Source organism: Chondrus crispus, genomic scaffold (genome assembly GCF_000350225.1).
Source record: "Chondrus crispus Stackhouse genomic scaffold, scaffold_27, whole genome shotgun sequence".
Lineage (NCBI taxonomy): Eukaryota > Rhodophyta > Florideophyceae > Gigartinales > Gigartinaceae > Chondrus > Chondrus crispus.
In genome coordinates, this window is record NW_005179169.1 from 374,324 (window position 1) to 397,478 (window position 23,155).

The following is a 23,155-nucleotide window of genomic DNA, read 5'->3' on the forward strand; positions in this document are numbered from 1 at the left end:
ACAGCCTCCACGTTTTCCTTTTTCGGCTCCGAGTCCCCAAAAATTGCAGCTTGTTGCTGCATACCTAGAGCGCCCCTTAGGTTATGGTAATTTTTCAGGGATGTTAGATCACGGTGGCCAGTCCGCATCAACACATTCACATCGTTTTGACCATCCTCAAACAGTAAAGTCACAACAGACCCCCTCAACCCATGGAGGGTCATTCCTCGCTTCAGTCCACTTCCTGTGATTCCCTCATGCTCACATACTCTCCCTACGATGCGCGAGAACGCATTACGACCGAGATGCTGGCGTTTGAAACACTTTTCAATGTTGTTGCACGTGCATTGACCCCCGTAAAAAACCTGTCGCTGCCGAAATTCATCGCACTGCGAACGCGCATGTAGTCTTCGATATCCTCGAAAATTTTTAGCTTTCCATCTAAACAGTTCCGGTTCCATACACAAACCTCCTGAGGCTTGTCCTTTACAGCCTTCCAACCTCCCATCGCTGTTTTCGAGGCACTAACGCGGCTTCCAATCACTCCGCAAATTTTCCATACCCCTTCGGCCCCACAGGTTATCTTCTGCACCTGGCCAGTTGTTAAGTTCACCAACGCACAAGGACGCATTGCTGTAATTAATGCGATTCCAAATACTAGACGCGCTTGAAACCCCAGCGGAGTTGAGCGGTCGAGCAGAGGCGACTCGTACAGCTTTAGGACGTCCTCCTTTGATAGCACATTGTGGCTCTCTGCCACAACTCCTTTAGATTGCTGGTAGCTGAATTTGTTGTCCGAAACAGCCATCAGTCCATCTGTTGGACTGGTAAAAATCTTTCCTTCCAGCACCTTGAGATCATAACCCCACTCTGATTTAAATGCTCTTTGCAGCCCTAAAATATAACCCCTCATAGTGACGGGCTTAATCTCGTCGCCAGACGTAGACCGATAGTTGACCGAAAATTCAATCAAATAGAATCGTACTGTTTGCAGCTGCTGAACGGTCCAAGCGGTGTGACCAGCTGGTAGATGCCCGTAATCCCCATTGGAAAAAACAGCTTTTCGTGTCTCAAAAAGTTCCCAGTCTAAGCGAGCCTCACCAGTAAGAATGTAGTCGCGGAGGTGCTCTTTGCCCTTAAATGCAGCTTCAACGATGCCCGGGGAGGAAGAGATAAATCGAGCGAGCGCCCGAAGAGAGGAAATGTTGGCTCGTGCCGTGTTGGCAGGAACTCGCTTTCCGAGGAAGCTCTCCGCTGCCTTCGAATGTCGACGAGATGTAGATTGGGGTGCTTCGGGGATGATAGGATCTAGGGCAGTCGACACTGGAGATGGGGTCCCGGGAACAGAATGAGGAGAGGAAGTCATGCTGCGGGGTTGTGCGGCGTTGATTGAGGAGTGAGGGGTGAGGGGTAGATGTCGTGTGCGAAGGGGTGTGCGACGGGGAGGAGTGTGCGAGGGGGAGTGTTGTGCGAAGGGGTGTTTGAGAGGGAGGGGTGTGCGAGGGGGAGGGGCGTTGACGGAGAGAGAAAGAATGAAATCGACGGCGGCGGCGATGCCCATGTAGGTGTGTCCTGCCCATACGTGGCAAGGCATTTTATGATAAATTAAACTGGATCACTGTCAGCCGATAGACAAGCATATTGTCGCCTCGATCCCATCGTCCAGACACGCTGTGCGTCGTGCGATATGAGGCCCTCGGCAAGCCTCGGTGCTCATATCTGCACTCGGCGCGTGTCTGCACTCGAATCGAGGCGACAACCCCTACATGTCGCATGACAGGCGGGATGCACTCAAGTTGCTATTCTTTGACATGGCACACTTGTAGCCCGCAACGTTTTCGCCAAATTGTTTTCGCCACTTTTCGCCCTTCTTCCCCATTTTTAATTTTTAATAATTTAAATGATTACTTTAATTCTTTTAAATGAAACAATTAAAATAAAATGTGCTCCGCACCCCCATTGGCTGTTCCAGATATTACTATCACTCATCTTCGACGTCACCTTCTCCCATTCAGCTCATCACCCATCGTTCCCTTCACGCCTTTCGCCATCTCCTCCCACATCCGCACCGCTCCCCTTCACCATGCTCCCCTTCTCCATGCAAGCCTTCGTCCCATCCGTCCCCGTCCTTCCGCCGGGCGCCATCCGCCATTCGTCCCTCGCCCCTTCAATCATGCTCCCGCACGGCAAACGCATGACGCTCCCCCGACGCTCCCCCATTCCGCCGGCCCGCGACCTCGTCCGCCACCACCCCCGCCGCGGCCACCCCCGCCTCCATCCTGCACCTGCAGAACGGCTCCGACGTGCGCGGCGTCGGCTCCCACCTGCAACCCGCCAGGCCTGTCACGCTCACGCCCGCGGCTGCGGCCTACACCGCGCGCGCATTTGTCAGGTCCGGTGCCGTGGGGCGCGCCGCCCTGCGACCCAGCTGCGTGTCTCCCTGACAAGGGACTCGCGTATCTTCGGTCTCGAGCTTCGGCGCGCCGCCACTGCAGGCGTAGCTACCGTCTGCGCACAGGATACCGATATCGATCAGGGCAAGGACTTGTCGATACGGTCAGTGCGGCTGCACGAAGATCTGAAGCACTGGTTGTCGGCGGATTCGAAGAGCGTCAAGGTATGGAATCGCAACACGGGGGTGAATTTAGTGGCGATAGAACCGGATGAGGACATCAACTATTTGTGCGTGGTGGGAAACTCCGTAGTGATGTGCGCTGACTTGGGCGTTGTTTTTGACAATGATGCTGACCGCTCGGTCAGCTGAAGTATGAAGCCAAACGTAAACCGACCGGGGCCTGTCCTGACCCATCCCGCTCCCCCCGTCCGTCCATCCGAATCGCGTCACTAACCGTCAAACCCCTGCCTCCCACGCACCTTGTCCAAGCCTACTCCCGTGACCAGGCCCAAGTCATTTCGGGTCACTACGAGGGCGCAGTGGTAGGCTTTCTCTGTTGAAGATATCAACTCTGCTGGCTGTCAACCTCCACTCGCCGCCAACCTCCGCTCGCTGCCCGTTTTCTCTCGCTGCCAGCCCCCAATTGCTCCAACCCTCTGCTTGTTCCATACCTGACCTCGCTCCACTCTGATGGAATGTGACACCCACTAGTTTTTGTGAGTCACGTACGTCTTGAGATCGGGAGGCGGGCAGTCAAAATAGGTAGAAATTTGGTTCGGGTATAGACAGTTGCGAACGTTCGATAGTAAAATTGTCGCGAGGTACATCATACCTACAGGTCATTCGCAAACCTTTATCTTCCGTTTAAAATCGTTGGTGGGGAACTGCATCTTCACCTCTTTGAAAACCCAGTCCACACTAATTCGTACAGAAGACATTGCTCTATTAAACGCAATCTGAGCATGAGATACATTCGAGCCCTGAAATGGCACATCAATGAACCATCTTTGATTGTAGCCCGAGTCGCCATAAATGCAGTACCTCTTTCCTTCCACAGAAAGAACCCGCGGTAGAATTTCGTCCATCCTGCTGCGCACATATAACGTCCAATCGTGACGGAGACCTTCCAGTGGTCCATGTAAGTGCTGAATCAGACCATCTGGAGTGGTCACAGCTTGGTACTTGATCGCATGCTTTCGCTTATGCCCGTTGTAAGCGACACGCTGGGCAAGGCTTCGGTTGGTCGTGCAATGCCTAACACGGTCCTATCTATAAACTCAACACAATTAGAAAGAGCCTTCCCCTTTTGGTGAATGCCACGTGCGTAAAGTTCTGCCTTATCAGCAATAAACTGTTGACTGATGTCTTCCGTGACAAGGTGCTTCCGAGCATTCAAAAAGTGCTCTATAGCCTCCCAAAATATCTCTGATAGCTGCGCACCATGCTTTCGGAATAGTTCTTCGAGATCTTTCCACCTAGCTGGCGTCGCTATACGGCGTAGAACTACACACGTTGCTAAAATAGGAGTGAGGCGGTAACGGTTTCTCGTAGTTCTGAGTTTCGTTGGTGGCCAGCCCATGACCGAAACTAAATAAGCAATGTGGGCCTTTTTCAAACCGGAAGTGATTTAGGCAGTCTAGGTTAGTGAAGATGTTGAAGTTAAAAGTGAAATTTAGTTCTGAAATGCGGGTTTTTCTCATCATGCTGTAGTGATAGTCATTTAGAGCATGTGAGAATTTCATCGCCAAGGTGACGTTTGTTTTGGTGTCACAGAATGCTGAGTCAGCAAATGTGGATCGTCTGCGAACAGATTGGCAGAACGCTATTTGCGAAAGGACTTTTTGATGTCTTAACAAAGACGTGCGATGGTCCTTTTGCCTCCCCCGACCCATCGTGCAATTGCAGGCTACTTCGGTCGCCACCGTTGCGACGATGATCGCAGTGTACAGTGTTTAGTAATACTGCATGCCCTTTCCTTCTAATACTACCGCCTACGAAAGTCTACGTATTGCGTAAACGTTTTAGAAAAGTGTTTTCGAATTTTTCAGAAATGGATTTCAGCAATTGAGGTTTCAGAATTTCTGCATTTGTATTTCTGAAATTCTCCTTTCCGCAAGCTCTGTAATGTGTACGCGTCTCCGTACACGCTGTCCTTCGAAGGGTAGCGTGTAGAGGGGTGAAACTCCCCGGAGAATAGCGAGTGGCTGTAATTACTATCAGCCAACCTAGAGTACCTTCTCTCGCAGCCTCCCTGCTCCGTAGTACTTAGTACGCCAGCGGGAGACTCCCGTCGACCCCCTTCTCCTGGCTATGTCAATTTCTCTTGCTTGAGAAATTCCCCTCGGCCTAGAAGGTGACATATTCGAGTAAGTACAAGCCGAGTACTTTGGAGCTATGAGCGTGCAACCCGAACAACCCGCCGATATCGGCGCCCCGGTGCGCTTGGCCAAGGAATGGAAACACGTAAGCGCTGCTGGCGTTTTGACCGACGCGGGACTATCAACTCTGAAAGTGTCTGAGGATCAGAGCGAGGACGCTCCGGGCATGACAAGGAAAACTGTCCTTGGCTGAAAAATCTATCCGAGCCGCCCTCGAGGTACTGTCGATGCGCGCGCAGTATTGCAGGGACATGACCGACCAATGAGGCGAGGCAGGCCGCCATATATCATTCCTCGTGGAACAGAGGCACGACGCTGTGTTCTCATATTCCTACAAGTCCGCCCGCGAGGCGCTCACTTCGAAGTTGGAAATCCAGGCAGCAAAGATGATTGCCAGGGCCAGGTTAGAGAAGACTACTGGTATGAAGAACGCTGGACTCTCCGCCGCGGATAGGTCCAGCCCGGATTAATGTGCCTACAAAGGGATGTAAACGCTATAGCGTTTTTGTATACAAAGGGCAAAGGGGGAGCACCTTCGTGGCGGGAGAAGGCTCTTAGGGCGGACGCTTGGCATTCGGAGTTACAAGTCAACGAGTAAATTGCCCGTCAGATCCGGTACGGAAAATTGGACATGCCGACGGTGCCCTTCGAGGACGGTACTGTCCTCACCAAGGTCCCTCAGACGGCGAAAGACAGGCGGTTTGCCAAGGAGCACCTGGCAAGCGGTTGTTGGGAGAGGATGTACCAAGAATTAGGGTTTCAGGAGGCCGAGGCCCTTGCGAAAGGGGGTAGGATGATCTCGTCAGCCTTCACAGTATGACAGGGCGAGGGCGAGGGCAGCAAGGGGGATTTGTAATTAATTTCAAGCGGCAGAGCAAAAACTGGCCCAAGAGTACAGTCGAGATGTATACATTACAGTCCTTCGCGTGTCAGCTGCACGGAGGGGATGTGCTGATGTCCTGGGATATCAAAAATGGGTACCGCCACTTTTATCTCTGTGGTGCAATGCGCCTGGTAGGCAGTGGGCAAGGTCGAAGACCCTCACGGCCCGAAAACAAACAAACAAACGAAACAACCAAAGCGGCCGGCGGCGCAATGCCACGGAGTTTTCGGAGCTCCCTTTCCCTTTATGCGGGCTTCCGGCCCGCGGTAGCTCGAATCCCTAAAAGGGGGGGCAAGGGAAGAAAAGCCCGGCCCGGGATTATAGGTGTGGTAAAGACTTGAAAAGGCAAATGCTCGACGAGTGCGGGGTTTCTAGGCAGACCGAACCCGCTGGGTCGTAAATCCAATGCTCGTGGGGCGCCTTGATACCTTGTACCCTTGGTAAGGTCTTCGACGGGGACGTCGCAACGTAGCCCGTCGGGAAAGAAGAAAACGTAGCAGCGCTACACCGTCGTACTGCCCGATGGCAAAGTACTCACACCAGATCGGTCGCAACCAGATTCTGATGGAACCAACGCTATCGTATATATAGGAGATAAGATCTTCGTCGAAGACGTCGTCGCAACAGCCTCCGACAGAACAGACACAATAGCAGCGCTATACCTTCGTACTGCCCGATGGCAAAATACCAACACCGGATCGGTGGCAACCAGATTCCGATGGAACCAACTCTGAGAAAAGCACCACTGGTGCACCAACACAGAAGCCCGATAGCTAATGACGTCACGTTGCGGATCGCAATCCTACAAGGTGGGACCACCTCAAGACTAAGAGAAATTAGGATAGATAAATAAAAGAAAAAGAAAGGGGACCGCAGAGCGCTGAAGGACGCCGTAGGCTTAGGCAAAAGGGAGCGTCTTGGTAGAGACGGACTTCGACCAAAGCGACATTCAACTCCGGCAACTCGGGTTACCTTTACTGACCTCGTGGTCAGCGGGATAAGGTATATATCGCCCCGCCGGAGCCACTACAGTAGCTCGCGGCACTAGATCCTAGATGTAATCTAATGTCAGCCAAATTAATACTGACTAATTAACTAAATAAAATTAAGAAACTAAAATAGAAACTGTGCAAATACTCACACGTGTGTCCCCCAATCCCAGACTACAGTATTCACATCCAACTTTGTTTCTTTTCCCTTCACCGCCTTGTGCAACCCCTTATTGCACTACAATCTCCATCCTCGCATGAGAGACCCTTTCGCCTTCCGATACATCGGTCGGTACTACCGTTGCTACGCGCTTCCGTTCGGCTAAGGGCGCTCTGTGTTGTGGTTCACCAAGCTGCTCTATCCTCCGGTGAAGCACTTGAGGGAGCGCCTCGGGTACCACATCCTGCCGTACATTGACGACTTTGCCTGTGCGCCGTCGCCGCTGGGGAGGACATCGACAAGACGAGACTGCGGGCGCGCTGGAAGGACACTTTTAAGGCTGTTTGCAAGGTTGGGGCTCGTCCGAGACTTGGGGAAAGGATGCTGGGAAGTGGCAACTACGTTGGAACATTTGGGTTGCGTGGTGGATACCGTCGCGATCTGAGTATTCGCCTCCGGCAGCAAGGTGTCCCGCCTGCGTCTGCTCGCCAAGCAGCTCCTCTTGTCCGCCCAAAGGAACCGCAGGTGGGTATCGTTGAACAAGCTGCGGCATTTTTGCGGAGCAGCTGCGTCGGTTACGATGGCCATGTCGAAGTAGAGGCTTTGGATGTAGCCTACATCCAAAGCCTCTACTTCGACATGGCACTGTCTGGGCTCCTCGTGGAGCGCGAGGAGCGACGTCAAATTCGGACGGCTGCGTCGCGGGCCGACCTTGTGAGGCCCAGACGCTGCCAGGGTTCCAAGCAGCAGTCCTGAGGCAGATCATGGAATGTGGGCTGTCTGCCGAGGACGTGGATACGGTGGGCTATTGTGCTACAGTAGTTATGCGGCGCTTTTGCTGTAATTACGGAAGATAGACGCAATTTGTAAGAACTGGCAATCTTTTATTGTGAGACTAGATCTTACCCAATCAATCCACGGAACTTTCGCTTTCTGCGTCGTCTTGGCTGTCTGAGAGCGGTGACGCGTCGTTGCATTTTTCCTCCTCGTCCTGCCTGTGTGCCTCTTGCTCTTCCAGCATTTCAAGCTCTGACGCAGCATATGGAACAGACGATCGGGACGGCATATTGAAAATGTTGTTTGCCCTACCAAAAGTAATTGTTGGAACAGAGAGCGTGTGTCCGGTAGTTAATCACACTGTGAACTGGATTACAAAAAGATGTGCGTACCCAAAAGAGTATGGGTCTATGACGAAAAGGCGGGCGTTTGGATTCCAAGGTATGCAGCAAGGAATTATGAATGTCTGCGCAATCACTTGGTGTAATTTAAGGAAAGGGAATCTTTTTGTAGGCTAGTCAGTAACAACAAGAATGCATGACTGCCCACCGGCATCTGTGCAATTAATCCCAATCTTGGACTTTTAGGCGTCAATTTGCGTTTGACCCATTTCAAGGCCGCAGTTTTCTCTTAAATCTTTCGAAACCCTGGTGCTATCAACGGAGAAAATAGTTATTCTACGGGACAACCCACAGATGCTCTGCCCGCATAGTGATGTTTGCATTTGTCCTTCAGTGCCAGTCCGTGTCTGTCTCCTATCTGAAAGACGGCGACATCACCATAACTCGGAGGGAGTGATTGCTGTGATTAAATCACCGGAAAGGCAAATCTCTGTCTCGACCTCTACGCCTTTCCGTTCCAACCAACCGCAACCCCGTCTGGACCTCTACTGATTCTCCAAACGCATTGCTTTCCAAATAGCGCTCCTTGCGTCCCACCAATCTAGGTTTCTTTAATCTCCGACGTGGACAAAAGCTCTTCACTGCCGATCTCGGCGTCGCCGTCTGGTTACTACTTCGCATCGCACAGCGCTCGTATCGGTGGTTTCACCGAGTTGCTTGTCCTCCAGTTCGGTCGCGAATGGATTATGACCCGTCTGGATTGGGGATCGCGGAACTAGTTTTCAGTTTACTTTGATACCCGAATTGTGGTCACCACCGGTTCGAAGTTCTTCTTTGCGCATAGGGAGCCGCATGTCTAGCGCTCTCCGTGTATCTCCTACCGCTTCTTTGTTTGCGCCTTCGCGTCTCTGTACACGTTTGCGTATAGAGTGAAACTTTCCGGAGAATAGCAAGTGGCTGTAATTACCATCAGCCAACCGAGCGTACCTCTTCTCGCAGCCTCGCTGCTCCGTAGTACTTAATACGGCACCGTGAGACTCTTGCCAGCCCCTCCTCTTGGCCATGTCTACTTCTCTTGCCCGCCCAGCTCCGGCTGCACTGCCCTCTCTGTAGTTTCCTTTCTCATTCTGTCATTTTCCCTTTATGTTTTCTTTATGTTTTCCAGTTCGGTTCTAATGGTTTGCGAAGCCTTTCTGTGTCCCCTCTTAGCCGATGTCTCGTGACCGACCACAACTCATAAACTACGAATTAACTCACAGTCCAGACCCAAAATGCGAGCGCTGCGAGGCGAAGGGGTGCTGATAGCGGACAAATATTGGCGTTTGCTGAAGGAATTATGGACTGTAAGGCAATGTTCTAGAGTAATCTAGAAGCATCACAAACCGCCTGGGATATGAAAATAAACTTTCTGTGGTGAGCTAGACCTCGCTGTCAGCCCCACATATGTTACAAGTGTAATACACCAGCGCACATAGTGCGCGGTCCTTGCTGTAATGAGTACATTTAGTGTACTCACTACCGAACACGTAGTTTTATTGGTAGTTTTGTATTTCTGCTGAGCTGTATAGGTTTTCACCGGAGCTACTAAGCCACGGTCTCCTGTGCCAGCCTAGCTAGTAGAACTCTATGTAAGGTCGAGTTGTAGTGGGCTTAGAGAATTAACCTCACCAAACATCAACGAAAAAGATTATCAACCTGAGGGAGTATTCTGTCAGAACGAACTAGCCGGACTATTGTTCACCTCTGACAGGCTGTCCCCCACGCCCATCGGGGGTTACCTTCGGACATCGGTGAGTATGTGTCTAATCCGAGTTTCCTTTTAAAGGGGCCCTTCCGACGCGCACCTATCAAGCTATCAAACGAGCTTTACGGTGTAACAGATGTGAGGCGGGGTTTTTCTACATTTGCACCTGAAAAGCTGAGACACAAATTCGAACACACACACGCACGCTTATACTGTAGCCCTTCGAGTACAGGCCCTTCCACTTCCACAGCAAGTCCCCTCGGCGAATGCAATCCATATGTGCTCATGAGGTGGGCCCTATTCATCTTGGTTTCGTGATCCGCTATCACTCCGCCCACAATTCGGTCGTTCCCAGCCTAGATCTTCTCTTTTTGTTCGTCCTTCACCGTAGGCGCAATCAAGGCCTTCAAAAAAGCCTTTTCGCCGCAACCTCTGCTTGCGCCGGCGGTGTAGACGTGATCGACGCATAGCTAGAATTGCACTTTAGCACCTCAGTATGTCGGCCTTTACAATTCTGTATGGGTCAGGTTCGGATCAGGCAATGATTATTGCGATGGGTTTCGACGACTTCAGGTTCAGTTACATATTTTTCAACTTTGAGTTGATGTATGAATGCTATTTGCCATATTCAGACGACGAATACCTCCGCAAACTACCTACTCACAACATCCAACGCGGTAGACCGCGTTCAATGACTGTGTTACAGTTGTCGGGGCTTATGTTGGCATGGGGCCGTTGAAGAGGGTCGAATATGGTCCTTGCATTTTGTTTGGTATAACGTCGTCCGTATGTTCTATGTTTCTTCGTTGTGGTCGAAGACTTTTACTACGTGCTCTTTCGCAAGACGAAAAAGCAAATTTTCAAATGCCCACAACTATGGAGATTGTGGAATTTAAAAATGCGATCCACGCAAAGTACTCTTTGCTTCAGAACGTGTACTGTGTGGACGATGGCCACACGCTATATTTAGAGCACTCAGGAGATGCAGTGCTTCAAAACATGATCTGCAAAGGGTGGACACATGACCACTTTGTTGGCAATATTTTTGTCTTCGCCCCAAACGGAACAATTATTGCATAAGCGCTGAATGCACTCGGTTCAATACATGACTCCGTAATTGGTGAATGGGGAAAAGTTTGCTAGAGGTTGGTGCAAGTTTTAGAGCTAACCTTAGCATTGGCGTGGTAGAATCTGCATTCTCGAAGGGACAGTACAATTTTCTGATTAAGAGTTCACAAGATCCGTCGGGTCAGTTGGATGGAAATTTGCAGTATTCTGCTATGTGGAGGTAGGCGACCTCAGTACGACGGGCAGCAGAGTGCGGAATGCAAGCACTGCAGGGATGCTTTCCGCGCTTGAAGGGTAGAATGTTATAAGAAAATAAGAGGGACAGAAATGTCATTTTAAACAGCATAGCTCTATTTCCTAATCTCCGAACACGCTTAGTTGGCCTAATTCAAATTCTTTATTTCTTCATGCCCAACCTGTTCGTTGAAGCGAACTGCATGATACGTCTCTAAAGATTACTGTGGCGGCTCACCTGGCGAACCATCTATGAGATTTCTCCAAGCGTCGCCATCATAAACATCTCCTTCATTTTGTTGTGGGGCGCCGTTTCTATCTCCCTCAACGCTCTCTCATCATTCCTGTTCGTCTTACTCTCCTCTCGCTCCCCCTCCCACCTCAGGCTATCCTCCACCCTATTTTTCTGGCGTGGTTCATACTCTTGCCCCCTCCGTGCGTTATCCTGCATTATTTGGAAGCTTAAAAGCTCCATTAATTGACTTTCGGGGCCTTCAGGCGCAGGACGGACATTTCTTTTGCGAACTAAGGGCCGGGGTGAAGGCGTACAACGATCCATGCCTGACTGCACCTCTGCGCCACTGTTCTCACATGCATACTCCTCCGATGTGTATTTGGCGGTGTTGCTCGCTGTCCCGATCAAATTCACAACGTATTCTTCATCTCCAATGTTGGCGCGCTCTGTCATTTTTGTCTAATATTTGTCGCTTTACGAACATCCTGCGCGCAAAGCTGGTCTCCGGTAGGCGTTCCTCTTCTGTGTACACTGGCAAATTTGCGCTTGAGAGAGTCCACGTCTCTGTTTTTTCTGGGTAATGCTGTTTGTGGATGCACATAGCATGTGCCCATTCCTCTCCGCCCACAAGCACGTTCTCCTCAAAAATTTCAAGAAGACTGTCCACCTCCGCCTGGGAATATCCGCCATCGCGCCCTGCCAGTTTCTTGCGTGAGTGACTGCTCTTACCACACCTTTTTCGTATTGGCGTGTTTAGTCTTTGTCGTTGTCCCCTCTTACTATTTCTTGTCTGTCCTACCTGTTGTGGACAAGATATGTCCTCCCAACGGTAAGGCAGGACAACAGCACTTGGGGCTGCAAGCAATCCGGCGGGATACGGCTCCGTGTTGCCGTTTTGGGCAGGCGTCTCACCAAGCACGCCTACAGGGAGGCCTGGAGATCCCCCGTTGAGATGGTAGCACGCGGCATCGTGTTGTAGTCATGACTCATGGTCGGACCATACTCGTATGAGGGGTGATTCTGTACAAAGACGCAGGACGTCCTTGGCGTCGTTCGGTTCTGTGGCGTCGTTGGAGATAGGGGACGCTCAAGCGGCAACGGCATTTGGGTTGAGAGGGTGAGTAAGTGGTACAACCGATCGGTCAGCTTTCAACTGCCGCAGGCTTCCACAGGCCAGACAATCTTCATTCGCCCGATCGAGTAGCGATGCGGTCTGGTTACTAGAAGCCTAAAAGCGGGTGAGCTATCTCAGGTGCGTTCGGCCATAGGATGCAAAGGAGTAGAGAAGTTGTAGAAACACAGACGACCGAGCGGACGTCGCTAAAAAGGCGAAACGACTGACAGCGCAGCACAAGGGGAAGGCCAAGCCGCGGGATCGAGGCGTCCAAGCGACGTTTGAGCACAGGAGCCCGAGCATATGGCAAACGGCAGGTGTTCAATCTTAAGGCGCGACAGAAGCGACTGGGCAGGCGTACCACGGGCGGCAGGATAGTTTGCGAAAAACAGGCGGCAAGGTGTACCACGGAACAAACGAGGCCAAACAAACGGCGCAAACTAGTCGGCAAAGTGGACAGAGCAACACATGCTGCTGAGAAGATGGCGTGGCCCAACGAAAAACCAGACTGCACGCCACAGGTAGCTAGGAGGACGGCGCTACACAGGCCAGGAGGATGACGAGACAAGAGCAGCCACGAGGACAGCGCCATAACGCGACAGAGGCGGCCAAGAGGACGGCCTAACACAAGATGCGGTACCAACAACGCAACACAAGGAGGTAGGATCGATGGCACCAAACACGCGGCAGTACCGACGCGGCAACACAGGCGGTAGGATCGGTGGCGCAACACGGGGGGTAAGACCGACGCCGTAACACACGGGTCAGGACCGACGCCGTAACACGGGCGGTGGAGTCAGCGACGCAAAAATGGTGGTTAGATCAGTGGCGCTACACAAGCGGTATTAACGACGACGTAACACCGATGTTACAGCGAAACGATGTGGCAGATTAAAAAGCGCTATGTGGAGGGCACTGTTCCCGTAATGAGGGGATAAAGCGGCCGACAAAGTGACGCTTTGGAGAGATCGCTTGATCCTCAGTGATAACAGATGCATCAGGCGGCAGGAAATGTGTAACTTAGGAAGAGGGAGAGGAACGAAGAGACAGGGTGTACAACAAACAGGTGCTGTGGATAAATTCACGCACCAAAAGAGGAGAGGCAAAGGAAGAGAACGAAGAGCAAAGGCCGTGCGTTTCAACATTAGAGACAATGCAAAGTAACTGTATGAGGTCCAGGGATAAGTACAGGCGGCGGATTGAGGGTGAAGTCCGGAAGGTTTGCGGGAGGAAGGCATGTGGGCTATGTTCATTTTGGCGGGAGGGAAGCGACATATGTGCGCACACATTCAATTACATGCCGGGCCTGCGTCAACCGTTCTTGGAACTTGTGGACACAAATATTAGTTTTTAGCACCTGCTCCTACCCAAATTTGGGTGTATTGTACGCAAATCGTGATTTGAGTTTTAGGAAGCTCCCAGTGGCAAAGGGCGCGTTAGGTATAAAATATCCGCTCCCGACGGCAGAAAGAGCAGGACAGCGGCATGAGAATTACGAGCAAATTAATTGCAAACGGGGAAACGCGTGGGAGCGGAAGCGGGGGCGGTTCATAAGCTATGTGTGGCAGAAGGCGAAGAAGGCAAGATGTGGCATTGGACACATGCTGACTACGGACGTAATTCTTAGTAAGTGTTAGCCAGTTTACAACGGACGCGAGGGCAGACGACAGCATAGCATTCAAGCGGCAGTAGAGCATATCAATGAAAGATGGACAGGCAGAAGCCTAGCTTCTTTGCTGACCTATTCATCTTCCTCTTTATCACCACAACCAACCCTCAACACGTTACCTCAGAATTATCATACCTGACCTGTGGCTGTAGACGACAAGCATCGGATCCCTGACCCAATCATGACTATCCCTTTTTCAGTTATGGGTCCTGCCCTTTCCTCTGTGCAAGCATCGATGTCCACCCCGCTAAAACTGACTGGAATAACGGACAAGTACCAGTGGGGCACGGACGTCAAGACATAGGCACAAGTCGTCAAGCCATATGCGATGGGAGGTGACCACAGGGCAAAAGGAATGCTTAACGCCCTAGGCCTGACGATGTTATCTCTCTCTTCAACGGGATCAACGCAACATCGTCCACAACGCAGCACAGTGCCAAGGGATTACGCTCAACCTGTATGACGATACGGAATCAGGGAACTTGACGGATTCAGCGAAGGTTCGGTTCAAGCATGTCGAAAACATTTTTCAGCTCGTTGCCAAAGATTCCCAAACAGACGGCATTCGACGTCTCGTGAGAGTCTCGCAAGATCTTCATCAGGGCATCCCCGGCAATGAAGGGAAGCCGCACATTTTTGCCAGTAAATTTCAAGGAACGGCGAAGCAGCATACAAACATTTGCAGTGCCGCACAAGGAGCGACCTAAAGCCAGAAATTTGCCATCCTATTGCTTGAGAACGCGAAACTCGAGTCTTCTACCTTCAATTACATCCTCACGCAACTCATTTCCACGTCTGCAGCTAGGAATGACTCAGTCTCGACTGCTGCAATGAACATGACACTTAAACAATCGAAACCTTCTTGACCAAAGCAAAGCAACCACAGAAGCGATTAACACATGGAGGATTCAACTTCACAACCGTCCATGACTACCGGCTGCAGAAGCTCCTCGATCAAACTAAAAATATGGCGATGACGACGAGAATCACAGCTGAGAATGCCTAAAAGCTTTTGGCGAGCTTGTAAATCAATGACCGCTCTTCGTACTCCATCACTCTGGACGACGCTGTGGAGGCACTCTGCGATATCAGAGCGGATGAGAGGAAACCGGAGGGTGAAGCGGAAAAGAAAGGTGCGATGATGACCCCCCCGGCACAGAGATGAAAAGGGACAGCAAAGGCGTAGCCTATAAAAAGATGGGTCACTGGAAAGGAGATTTCGTATGCGAAGAGCATCCCATGCACCACCAGTGGTTAGCAAACAAGGAGGGTAAGAAGTTAGTTTCGAAAATGACGCGACGGCTACCAAGAAAAGAGCAGCTCATATTTTCAGTAGAGGGTTTGACAGGGCTCCAGGTCGACTCCAACCCCATCTTCGATGAAGGAGCCCCCACCCCCACTACAGGTATCCACAACGCGGCCACATTATGCGACATCCTTGGAATCCCGCTTATATTGGATGCACCCCGCGAACAATATGAGCACGGCTGGGGACAAGAGTGTCATGATGCACGCCTCATCACCGCAACATGGACGTTAACTTTTCATGAATCGATATGGACACCGGATTGCACTCACATTTGACCTTGTACGCGGCTAATCACCTCTTATAATAGGCCTTGACGTAACGCAATATGCGAACATCATCAACAGCGAAATCCCGCGATACATCTCGATCAAGCGTCCCACGGACACGAGGACCCTGGCACTCTTCACCTACATTACCACCGAAGGCAGCGATGGTAAAACGCAGCGATTTCGACTGGAGATATCCCCGCGCAAACATTCATCCAGCACCAGTCTCATGGGAAAAAGTAGCACGCTAGGGAGGCGAACATATCTAGCTTTCTCTAAAAAGATTCACTGCATCACACATGCCAATACAGACGAGATCAAGCACATACGCAACAATGCGGTAATTCTTGAGAAAGCGCCTTCGAGAGCGATCGACATTGGCAATTGTGAGTGCAAAATATGTGAAAGTAACGGGAGGGCAGCAGGCATGCCCAAAGTATCCCTCACCCACGTTAATTCCGCGTTCAACCAAGAGATACAGAGAGATTTTACCCATTGCGATATTCGTCGCACTCATTACGCACTCATCAACATGGCGGATAGAGGTACGGCGTGGACAGAAATGCGTATCGTGGAGAGGCAGGATATGAACAGGATGGAAAGCAGTGTGGAGCGCTACTGGTTATGCGTACATGGAGCTCCAGGCACACTTTCCGGAGATGACGACTGCGAAAAACCAAACTTCCACACGTTCTTGAAGCAACACAGCATCTTGAACTGGCCACCTCCGGCACGGCGTCACAACAAGCTTGGGTGCGTAGAGCGCAAAAACCAAACGGTCAATGCGATAATTCGGAACTTGGACAACTAAATTACGGATGCCAATGCCGGCACGATTGTAGCTCGCGCTGTATTCCCTTCAAATATCTTTTCTGGATCCAGAAAGTTGAATTCATTCCACCTCACGAAAGCTTACACATCATTGATCGTAGGTGTACTAATGTCGCGCGTTACTTCGAAATTACGCGAGGCCCATAAGGAGCAAGCGGCAACTCTCGCTATTCAAACTCTCTTGCATAGTAAGAACCCCACTGAACTACCGAGCAACATCATGCAACCAGGTGACCCAGTATGGATGTAGTACGAAACATCTAGTAAGGCCAAAGAAGGGAGTGGTGTAAAGCATCAGGTGTGAATGCGTAACAGCACCGTTTCTTAGCGCGACGTTCGACAAAAGAGACTCCGATGAGGGTTGCGTATGATGACATTCGCGTGGCACCACATAGTCAACTCACACAGGACCTTATGTTCCAAATATTCAAAGAGGCACTAGCGGCAGACGACAGGGAATCAATTGCGGCAGACGACAGCAACTTGTCACAATAACACGCGGAAGCAATGTGTAGTACAATTTCCAAGTGGTGCTACTGTTCTAAGCGGGAGAGAGGGTCCCCACCCGGGTACAGTAGTAACATGTAACCGATACCGTTGACACGTGGGCAGCACGTGGTTGAGTGGCCACGTGGGCGACCCACGTGTAGTTAGTGGCGCCAGCTAGTGCAGGTGTGCCCGTGGTGCGCGACCAATCGATGGGTTAGTACAGTAGTTTAATTTTTAGTTACCGTAAGCTACAGTAAGCTGGCTACAGTATGTAAAGCTACTGTAGTCCATCTGGTGCCACGGCCTTACTAGGGGGTATAAGAAAGGGGGGCACCGGGCTGGAGGTATACTGAGGCAAGCACGCCTCCCTTTAGTCCATACTCTAGTCCTTTTCCGGTACGGTTAGTAATCTACCTCAGGTTTCCAGTTCGCCAGCGGTCGTACTGCTCTACAACCCGGTACGACTGCGCGTGTCCATTGTAGTTTACCTCCCTCGCCCAGTGCTCCTACCGATTCGGGTATTCCTACTTGTCGCTCCAGTGTAGAGGTCCCCCAGGCTCCCTTATTTTATGTTCGTCCTGTCCGTTCCCGTTTTCGGATTTGCAACTCTACAGTTGTACCACACAATGCACGAAAAAGTGAGTGAAATTGCATATTGTACGTATTGAATACGATTTATCGGACAGGGGGTAGGATCAAGAGATGGGGATGAAGCTCTTCAAGGTACAGGGGGTCCCACGCAATAGTGCTATACTGGAACGGACCTCGACATATGGCACTATTGCGTGAGTGGCATTATACTGAAAGCACCAAAACACAATCATTTACATACAGTTGTGTCCTGTTTGAAGCGCGCTTCAAAGCCTTGCGTCTCTGATCGCTCGCGAGCGATCAGAGACGCAAGGCTTTGAAGGGGAATTCTAATGTACCTCTCAACAGGCTACACTCGCGAACGTCCGTGCCTCTCCCTGTCCGCTCTCTCCTCCCTTGCACCCGCTCTCACCCTCTACCCCTGCGACGCCCCGCCCAGATCTTCTCTGTTGAAGTCAAACAGCAGATCCCGTGCCCGCTGTAGGTGATGGGGCGCTACGTGCTCTACGACATGTGCAGCGGGACCGGCCTGCGCCTCACAGCGTCTAGCCCGCGCGCCGCGCTGGCCAAGAGCTTCATGGATGTGAGGCGATGCGTCGAAGCCGTACAACAGCGCCTGCTCTGGCCGCTGGAGGCATAACGACGCTGGCACGACGCCGCAGCCATGTGCCCAGCTGGTCGCCTGCGGTGCGTTGTGTGTCCGAAGTGCGGCGTGTGGCCACGTTGCGCGAAGGGAGAAGGTCGCCGAGGATGCTCCAGCGGTACCCCAGGTGCATACACGCTCTACCCCAGGTGAATACCCATTGCGGAGGGATTCCAAAACATCGCTGAAGTCCTTTAATGTGCGTGGCGTGTATAGCGAACAACGAAGAGCTCGTTATTTCATTTGTTAGGGAAGAAGTCGTTAATAACAGCCTGCTTAGCGGCTGCATTTTTTGATGTCTCTCTTGCGGCTATGAAAGCCTTCTTCGCCTTACGTAGATACATAGAGGCCTCTGACACATTACAATTATACGCTGAAGACTCCACAGTACTGAACATCTCTGCGATTTGCAAAGAACTGGGAACCGCTTGCACCACTGTTCTATTATTTGTATCACTGTCTGCGTCATCAGTGGAGAATATGGCTGCATTCCAAGTCTCGAAACTGTCCTGTAATAAGTCATCCATTGCGTCGTTTACAATTCCTTCTCGCACAGCGCCATGCTCTTCGACATCAATCCATCCCTCTATAGCATCACTTCATAAATGAGAATCGCGATAAATACCTAACCAATCATCGTTGGACACATTCAGGCTTAGACATTTCATCATTGATGTGATGTCATAAAGTACTTTCTTCTCAACTGTTATACGACGTGATCTCATCTTCCCATGTTCTGCCGTTAATGTGGCCTGGATTTCTAACGACAAAACGTCGGATTTCACCCAGCAACGTGCAATTGTTTGCTAGGTGACATCCTTCCAGGTATCGAACACCATCCCTGCCACGTCGAGCATATGAGGGTCATATCCCTCCCGAATGCCTTTCGTGCCCGGTTTCATTTTTTTGTTGGTGTCTCTCTTCTCCACGCGCTGCTCAATGTCAATCACAATTTGTTTCAACATGTGGTGCCTGTACTTACTTTTCCATGATGAAATGATACCCAGATCCATCGGCTGGTGAACTGCAGTACAATTTGGGGGAAGGGTGACAATTTCTATTTGCCCTGTATGGTCAACTATGTCAGTGCCGTTTGGACCGCAGTTGTCCATAACAAGTATAACGGGCTTAGATGTTCTCTTCCTTATGAAAGGAACAAAGACATTATAGAACCATTTCTTAAATGTTACAGAATCCGAGCATGCATTACGTTGACTGAAGTAAGGGACAGGGGGATCACCCAGCCAAAAGCACCGGGGATTCTTGGCTTTGCCGATTATTGCCATCAGCAGCTTGCATGTACCATCCGCATTCGTCCCAACATACGCCGTGATCCTGTCTTTCGCACTCATTCCCTTGGTACCACGAACCGACGCCTTGTTTTCATAAATGCCTATATATGTGCGTCTGGGAAGAAGTTTAAAATAAACCAGTCTCGTCCACGTTGTATATATTTTGCAATTCATATTCGCGATGCTTGGCCCTCAATGTAGCAATACCCGCTGCAACGCCTGAAATGTCAACACTACCGGCCTCGCCATGGAGGGCGACAGAGCGCAAGCGATGTCTCTTGACAAATTTGTCTGTCCATCCGCGTGAAGCAGAAAACTGACGGAGGGCACATGCTTGTGACTCAGGTAGATCTTTACGTAATAATTTGTCTCGCAAGTGTATTGCTTTTGCAGCAATAATATTATGCATGACGGACATTTTGGCGGAACGGGCAAGAGATATGAAGGACATAATGCCGGATTCCAGTACAGGGAATGGAGCCTCCCTCACAGTCTTTGCTGTGAAGGAAACGTTCGCGGTTTGTGCTTTCTTCGTAAGTGATTCAAGATTTGTAGCACTATTTGGTACAGTGCGCCGCGAGACTAAATATTTTTTCATGATGTGGTGGGGGGAGTGACCGATTTTGAGTAGGCGACCGGCCTCAATTTTTTCATTAAGGGTGAGTCGCGTGCGAGAAGTTCGAGAGTAATTGAGATGCGAGCGTGGTTCTTGAGTGGGAGGTCCCATAACGGTTCAAAAGTTGTTTTCAATGTGTCTCTCAGCAAGCGATACAATGGGGTTTCGCTTATGGACAAAACAGATGAGTTTTCGTCACTCCGCTTTCCGCCGTCGCACCTTCGACTCTGCAGTCCTGCTTCTACTGAAGCCACACGTGTATGAACACGTGTAGGAAGTATAATAACTGTGCCATGGCGTTTTGCATAGCACTAATGCGTGGGAGGCACTACTCAAAGTGGCACTATTGCGCAACCCCCCTGTATGTCTGATACTCCCACTCCCTCTGCTCAATTTTGTAGTATAACCCCCCCTGGGAGCCTTTATTTAGATTAGATCAAGAACAGGATCAGATACTGTAGAGCCCGACGCTCTACAGTACCACGGCGCGTGTCCACGTCTACACCACCGGTACGGAGGACACGTGCATACACGTGCACACGTGTACCGCGCACGAACGAAGTGTGCGCACACACGGGTACTACGTGTACTGTCAGCCTCGACACAGCTGACAGTATTAAATTATAGTACCAAGGTACTGTAGTGTTCGGTTATGTTACTTTGAATATTAAATATGGAGCGGACCGGCGGCGGTGAGGAGGACACGCACGGACTTGTCCACTACCGATCGCCTAGGGGCGACTCCCAGCTTATTCTAAGGCGCGCATACCGTTCAGCGCGCGTTAGAAGGGTCCCAGCGGGTAGAGGACGCGCCCGCATGACCGCGAGCCTAGATCCGCCTCTGCCCGTCAGCGCTGTATCGCTACCCAGCGCTGCTACGGGGCTTCGAGGAGTAGATCGGCCCGCGGGGGCGGGCGTGCTCGGCCGTCCTCGCTCTACTACACTACCCGGTCCCGCTGCCCGGTCTCGTTAGCTGGCGTTCTGCTTCCCCGTCTTCTCGCCCTCCACGGTCTCTCCCTGAACTGCGCATACACCTCTCCCTGTGGGGGTGTTTATGCTACATATTGGGCAACATCCAGAACCCCCTCGATAAGTATGTAAGGACGGACAGCGAATCCGAAAACCCGGAGGTTGCCGACGAAAAACCAGAGACAGACATCGGTAGCGCAGCCACGATGACACATCCACCACCGAACGCAACGCTATCCTCAAAACGGGAAAGGGTATTGGAGGATATAGCGAAGACCATAGGAAAGGACCAGGGTACCAGAAGCCGACTCGAATACGCACCCCCCTTAATAATTGAAGAAGCATCTGAGAAAGATCATTCCGCAAATTGGGCGGATGCATATGAGTAAATGGATGACTCCAGCCTGCTCCCAATGCAAATGTCATTCCATCTCACACCATACGCAATTTGAAGACTACCGAAGACCGGACTCAAACCCAGAAGGCAAGAATCGTCCCGCACCGCAACAGGGACTGCTAAAAGACAACACTAGGAAGGACTCATCAACCGCATAAAGTGACTTCATCCTCATTCTCCTTGAAGTGGTGACGTTCATTGGAGTACGCCTAGCCCTAGCCGATATCCAGTTTCCTTTTCATAATGGACGCATTGAGCGAGAAATCTATGTTCGGCCAGCGCTGGAATGGAGTTTTTCGTGTGGGATGCTATGGAGTCTGACAAAACTACCGTACGGCATTGTCGAAGTACGAATACAATGGATAAAAACAGTGGAACACTGGACGCTTAATGTATCAGGACTTGAGCGAATACTAGGCCTTAAACAGATCTACGTGCTGAGGGACAGTTGCGGAAAATTCGTTCTGATTGATGCCAAAGTCATCGACGACTTCGTTTGCGGAGGAGCCATACAAGCGATGAAGTCGTTCACGAAAGAGTTGAAGAAAATGTTGGAAGTTGGAAAAATCGCAATAATTTGCAGGTTCCACTTCAATGGCTGCGAAATTTGGAAAGTCGCAGAAGGTTCTATACGAATATCGATGGAAAGCTACATGAATGTGATCATGGAACTCCCACTGGCAAGAGAGAGAAGGAAGCAGCTCTGTGAAAATGCAACCGAAAGCCAGATAACACAGTTTAGGAGCCGATGTTGTGGTTGGGAAAAGGATTCCTGCCATCAGCAGATTATAAAAGGTCAGCGATGCAGCAAAGACTGTGACTCCTGAAAACAGAACATCTCCTCGAGGCAAACGAAATGGTCAGAGATATCAGGCAACTGGAATTGGTCATCCTCTACCGAAAAACTGAAGAACTAGCCCAAACATTCCTCACGACGTTTTTAGACGCGTCTTTTAATATCAGCTCGCAGAAGTCATATGGTCAAACCGGTGTCATTTCCGTAATTTGTGTCATGATGAAAGAAGAAAAGGAGCACTTCTCTATCATCGACTGGGTCAGTACGAAGCAAAAAAAGTATAGGTCACTCGAGCTATGGAGCCGAGATATTTGCATGGGCAGAAGCAGATGATCGAGGTTGTTATCTGAAGATCAGTATGCGGCCGCTATTCCCTAAGACTGGGACGCGAAATGAGATTGCCGTAGATTCCATGGGACTATTCGACACAAGTTCATCTCTACATGAAGGACGAGAATACTGCTTGCGACAAACCGTTCAGACGATCCGAGACAGTTTCGAGTGCAGTGATCTTGGCATCCTCAGATGGATTCCCAACACTAGCAATATCACCGATTCGTGTACGAAGAGGAACTAAAAGCTGTGCAAAGCCCTCAACAACATTTGCCTAACAAGATATCTGTCACCCGACCTGTTGCGTAGTCATTCGCACGACAGCGCCCAATGGAAGTATGAATAGAGTCGCTCTCTAGAGCCTGGAGCGACTGGGGGGTATGTGAAATCCAATGTTGGTTTTACATCCGCGATCGGAGATCGCCATAGAGAATGAGTTCCCAGTCCGAACCCAAATTTCGAGCGCTGTGAGGCGAAGGTGTGTTGATAGCGCACAGTGGAAAACGACGAGTTTGAAAATAGAAGCTCATCTATTGACAGCAGAGAGAGCAGGACAGCGGCATGAGTACTACGATCAAATGAATTGCAAACAGGAAACGCGTAGGAGCTGTAGCAGAAACACCCCCAACGGTGGAGGGTGTATGCACAGTTCGACGG